This window comes from Salvelinus sp. IW2-2015, linkage group LG15, assembly GCF_002910315.2.
Source record: "Salvelinus sp. IW2-2015 linkage group LG15, ASM291031v2, whole genome shotgun sequence".
Lineage (NCBI taxonomy): Eukaryota > Metazoa > Chordata > Actinopteri > Salmoniformes > Salmonidae > Salvelinus > Salvelinus sp. IW2-2015.
Genome location: NC_036855.1, coordinates 49,938,599 through 49,944,144, shown reverse-complemented (window position 1 = coordinate 49,944,144; position 5,546 = coordinate 49,938,599). Strand labels below are relative to the sequence as shown.

Below are 5,546 nucleotides of genomic sequence, written 5' to 3'. Positions count from 1 at the left end.
AATCATCTCGGGATGAACGAGTGATGAATTTCCAGCCAAGGGTGGTCCATTTAAAAATCATTCCTTCCTCCCTCGCCCCTTGCCCTGCAAGTGTATACTCGTCAGACGTCATGACACGTCATCAGAATTGTCCACTTAATTTGAGGGCTGAGGGGATAGGGTGTGTCTTTTAAGTGTTTGGACCGCAACTCGTGTATGCAGCCAATGACACATGATACTCCAGATTGGACATTTGCATCTGCTTATTTGTTTTGCAGTCAAGATAAACAGTGCAATATCGCCACCTATCGTACTGGAGGCAACAGTGTTTACTTTGTTATGGCTCGACCTCTCCTCCAGAGCTATTATCCATAACACCTAAATGCCATAATACACTTGCTAGCTCACTTAACACCCCAAACAAATATAATAGTCTATTAATAARACTAGTATTTATAATTTTAATAGCATTCATAAAGGCTTCATAAACACTACATAAATACTTCACAAATAGTCTAGAACCATATGCCGTACTCTACAAATTATTTCTGAATGTAGTGCTTGGTAGTGATTGTACTTGGTTTAATGTGGGACCGATATTTACATATTGTATTACCGTAACAATACTTATTTAATCCCAACTATCCAAGCACCTGTTGCCAAATTGGAATCATCAACCCATAACTAACATCTCCATGTGAAGACAGTTTAATTTCAAATGGTGAAACACCAGAGAGCTCTGCTATCCACTGTCAGATGCAGTCAAGTGAGCTTCAATGATTTATGAGTAATGAGTCCATTTCCTGTGACCTCATAACTAACCAGAGTAGTCCAATGTGAGGAAAGTCTGATGAACATTGTATTTCTGTTCTGGTAAAGGTTCAGGTCAGTCAGCCCATGGCATGTAGTCCAAAGACAACCAGTCGGAAATCAACATGGCTGAAGGCGCAACAGTGGTGTATAACATCCTCAGGGCAGGTCCGCAAGTTGAGGACGGAAACAGACTATGTCCCTCTAGTATGGTAAGCAGAGGACCTGTGAAGGAAGGAGCAACACAKATAATTTTATCATCAAGTGCGCTTTCGGTGTGATAAGAACCATCATGTTTTTGAGCATTTACAGTGGCAAGATCATTTGTAGAAAGTTGTATAACTATTTATTGTATGTGCAAGCAGCTAACTGTCCCTAGCTACAGTATATTGTTCCTATTTAAGTAATGATTCATTGAGGTCCACACAGTGGACCACACAACAGAATGGCGCCGAATGTGACGGCTGACGTTTTACGATCCCGTAACCAATTGTGCATGTTTTTTTCGCAACTTATTTTTTACATAATGTTTCTGCCACCGTGTCTTATGACCGAAAAGAGCTTCTAGATATCAGGACAGAGATTACTCACCRCGTACTGGAGGAATACTTTTTCTTCAACGAGTCGGACGGGAAGGATTTACTTCATATGCKCGACAAGGCCCTCARCCCTSWCATTCGCAAGAGAAAGAGACGATGGTATCGGGGATGAAGGTCCGGGTGCCTTGTAACGATCCGTCACAGTCTTCCTTTACCATCGGTCCTATTAGCCAACATACAATCAATCGATAATAAAATAGACAAACTATGATCACGTATATCTTACCAACAGGATATTAAAAACTGTAATATCTTATGTTTCACCGAGTCGTGGCTGAATGACGACCTTAATAACATACAGCTGGCGGGTTTTATGCTTTTTCGGCAAGATAGAACAGCGGCCTCTGGTAAGACAAGGGGTGCCGGTCTATGTATATTTGTTTTTTATTTTATTTTTATTTCACCTTTATTTAACCAGGTAGGCAAGTTGAGAACAAGTTCTCATTTACAACTGCGACCTGGCCAAGATAAAGCAAAGCAGTGCGACACAAACAACAACACAGAGTTACACATGGAATAAACAAACATACAGTCAATAATACAATAGACAAAGTCTATATACAGTGTGTGCAAATGAGGTAGGATAAGGGAGGTAAGGCAATAAATAGGCCATAGGGGCGAAATAATTACAATATAGCAATTAAACACTGGAGTGATAGATGTGCAGAAGATGAGTGTMCAAGTAGAGATACTGMGGTGCAAAGGAGCAAAATAATTTGTCAACAGCTGGTGCACGAAATCTGAGGAAGTCTTGAGGTTTTGCTCGCCTGAGGTACAGTATCTCATGATAAGCTGTAGACCTCACTATTTGCCAAGAGTTTTTATCTGTATTTTTCGTAGGTGTCTATTTCCCACCACAAACTGATGCTGGCACTAAGACCGCACTCAATAAGCTGTATACAGCCATAAGTAAACAGGAAAACGCTCATCCAGAGGCGGTGCTCCTAATGGCCGGGGACTTTAATGCAGGGAAACTCAAATCCATTTTACCTAATTTCTACCAGCATGTTAAATGTGCAACCAGAGGGAAACAAAATTGAGACCACCTTTACTGCACACACAGAGATGTGTACAAAGCTCTCCCTCCATTTAGCAAATCTGACCATAATTCCATCCTCCTGATTCCAAGCAAAAAACTGAAGCAGGAAGCACCAGTGACTCAGTCAATAAGAAAGTGGTCAGATGAAGCAGATGCTAAGCTCCCGTACTGTTTTGCTAGCACAGACTGGAATATGTTCCGGYATTCTACCGATGGCTTTGAGGAGTACACCACATCAGTCACTGGCTTCATCAATAAGTGCATCGATGACGTCGTCCKCACAGTGACAATATGTACATACRCCAACCAGAAGCCATGGATTACAGTCAACATTCTCACTGAGRTAAAGGGTAGAGCTGCCGCTTTCAAAGAGCGAGAATCAACCCGGAAGCTTATAAGAAATCTTGCCCTCTGACGAACCATCAAACAGGCAAAGCGTAAATACAGGACTAAGATTGAATCGTAGTACACCGGGTCCGACACTTGTCGGATGTGGCAGGYCTTGCAAACTACTACAGTACAAAGGGAAGCACAGCCGCAAGCTTCCCAGTACACGAGCCTACCAGACGAGCTAAATTACTTCTATGCTCGCCTCGAGGCAAGTAARACTGAAGCATGCGCAAGAGCATCAACTGTTCCCGATGACTGTGTGATCACGCTCTCCGTAGCCGATGTGAGTAAGACCTTTAAACAGGTCAACATTCACAAGGCCGCAGGGCCAGACGGATTACCAGGATGTGTACTCCGAGCATGCGCTGACCAACTGGCAAGTTTCTTCGCTGACATTTTCAACCTGTCCCTGACTGAGTCTGTAATACCAACATGTTTCAAGCAGACCWCCAMAGTCCCTGTGACCAAGAACACTAAGGTAACCTTCCTAAATGACTACCGACCCGTAGCACCCACGTCTGTAGCCATGAAGTGCTTTGAAAGGCTGGTCATGGCTCACAACACCATTATCCCAGAAACCCTAGACCCACCTAATTTGCATACCGCCCCAACAGATCCACAGATGACGCAATCTCTATTGCACTTAACACTGCCCTTGCCCACCTGGACAAAAGGAACACCTATTTGAGAATGCTATTCATTGACTACAGCTCAGTGTTCAACACCATAGTGCCATCAAAGTTCATCACTGAGCAAAGAACCCTGGGACTAYACACCTCCTTCTGCAACTGGATCCTAGACTTCCTGACGGGCCGCCCCCAGGTGGTAAGGGTAGGTAACAACACACCTGCCACGCTGATCCTCAACATGGGGAGCGTGCTCAGTCCCCTCCTGTACTCCCTATTCACTCATGACTGCATGGCCAAGCACGACTCCAACACCATCATCAAGTTTGCCAATGACACAACAGTGCCTGATCGCCTGATCACCAACAACTATGAGACAGCCTATAGGGAGGAGGTCAGAGACCTGGCCATGTGGTGCCAGGACAACAACCTCTCCCTCAACACAAAGGAGATGATTGTGGACTACAGGAAAAGGAGGACCGAGCACGCCCCGATTCTCATCGACGGGGCTGCAATGGAGCAGGTTGAGATCTTCAAGTTCCTTCGTGTCCACATCAACAACAAACTAACATGGTCCAAGCACACCAAGACAGTCGTGAAAAGGGCACGACAAAACCTATTCCCCCTCAGAAGACTGAAAAGATTTGGCATGGGTCCTCAGATCCTCAAAAGGTTCTACAGCTGCACCTTCAAGAACATRCTGACTGGTTGCATCACTGCCTGGTATGGCAATTGCTCGGCCTCTGACCGCAAGGCACTATAGAGGGTAGTACGTACGGCCCAGTACATCACCGGGGCCAAGCTTCCTGCCATCCAGGACCTCTATACCAGGTGGTGTCAGAGGAAGGCCCTAKAAATTGTCAAAGACTCCAGTCACCCTAGTCATGGACTGTTCTCTCTGCTACTGCATGGCAAGCGGTACCGGAGCGCCAAGTCTAGGCCCAAAAGGCTTCTTAACAGCTTCTACCCCCAAGCCATAAGACTCCTGAACAGCTAATCAAAGGGCTACCCAGACCCCTCTTTTACGCTGCTGCTACTCTCTGTTTATTATCTATGCAGTCACTTTAACTCTACCTACATGTACATGTTACCTKAACTWACCGGTCCCCCCGCACATTGACTCTGTACCGGTAACCCCTGTATATAGTCTCGCCATTATTATTTTACTGCTGCTGTTTAATTATTCTTTTATTTMATTTTMYATTTTTTATTTAACACTTTTTTTTCTTAACTACTTAAAGCATTGTTGGTTAAGGGCTTGTAAGTAAGCATTTCACTGTAAGGTGAAACACCTGTTGTATTATGCGCATGTGCCAAATAGATTTAGAGGTCCACACAGTAAATATGACATGTACAGTCACAAGCTTACCTTACCTTGTAATCATGATTAAGAAGTTTTCTCCTCAAGTGTTGCAGACCTGGAACACCCCACTGCACCAGACTAGATGATCAGACCTCCTCCTATACCTAAAATACAACAGGATAATGCTTTGTCCTTTTTTCAGAAATTGAACTTTGTCTTTAGCCTTTCCCAACCACCCAAAACACACGTGCAGAGGCACCAGGTCAGCCGCAGCACACCACCATTGGAAAAATMTTGGGAATATGTGCCCAGCTAAAGGGCACAACACTAGTACACAGAGGGCAGCTGGGAAATGACACAAGCATCAGTTACTGGATCAGTAACTGATCCACATCTCAAACCTCTAGGCTGACTGCCGCCACAGAATATGTCATTAATCATTTCTCGAGTAGTGCTAAACTACTATTGTCATAGTACAGGTCATACTTTATAAATAATTTAAAAAATTGACTCGATATCTTTGTCATTCACAACAGACAGTCCTCTGAATAATGTGTCGACGACAAACAAAACACKTTCTGRGCCTTGAGGTCAGTCAGCCCATCGACTGACAGAAACATTTATGGCTGATGGTGCAACAGTGGTGTCCAACAACCTCAGAGCAGGTCCACAAGTTGAGGACTGAATTAGACTTCATGTCTCTCAATTGTGTCAAGCAGAGGATCTGTGAATAAACATAAGGAGCAGAGCCAAAGATTATCATAATGTTTCATGACTATTCAAACCGACAGGAAAGTAAA

The 5,546-nt window shown here is 44.0% G+C and overlaps 1 long non-coding RNA gene across 2 annotated transcripts; it reads right to left on the bottom strand.

Annotated features, from left to right (window-relative positions):
* Positions 1–426: 426 nt before the first annotated feature.
* Positions 427–4,955, bottom strand: LOC139028828 (uncharacterized). 2 transcript variants are annotated; one of them, XR_011481055.1, is made up of 2 exons: positions 4,813–4,955; positions 427–1,014 (listed from the first exon to the last, which is right to left on the bottom strand). It is a non-coding gene; the product is annotated as an uncharacterized lncRNA (long non-coding RNA). The 2 variants fall into 2 exon arrangements; XR_011481054.1 differs by having other exon boundaries at positions 4,818–4,955.
* Positions 4,956–5,546: the final 591 nt, after the last annotated feature.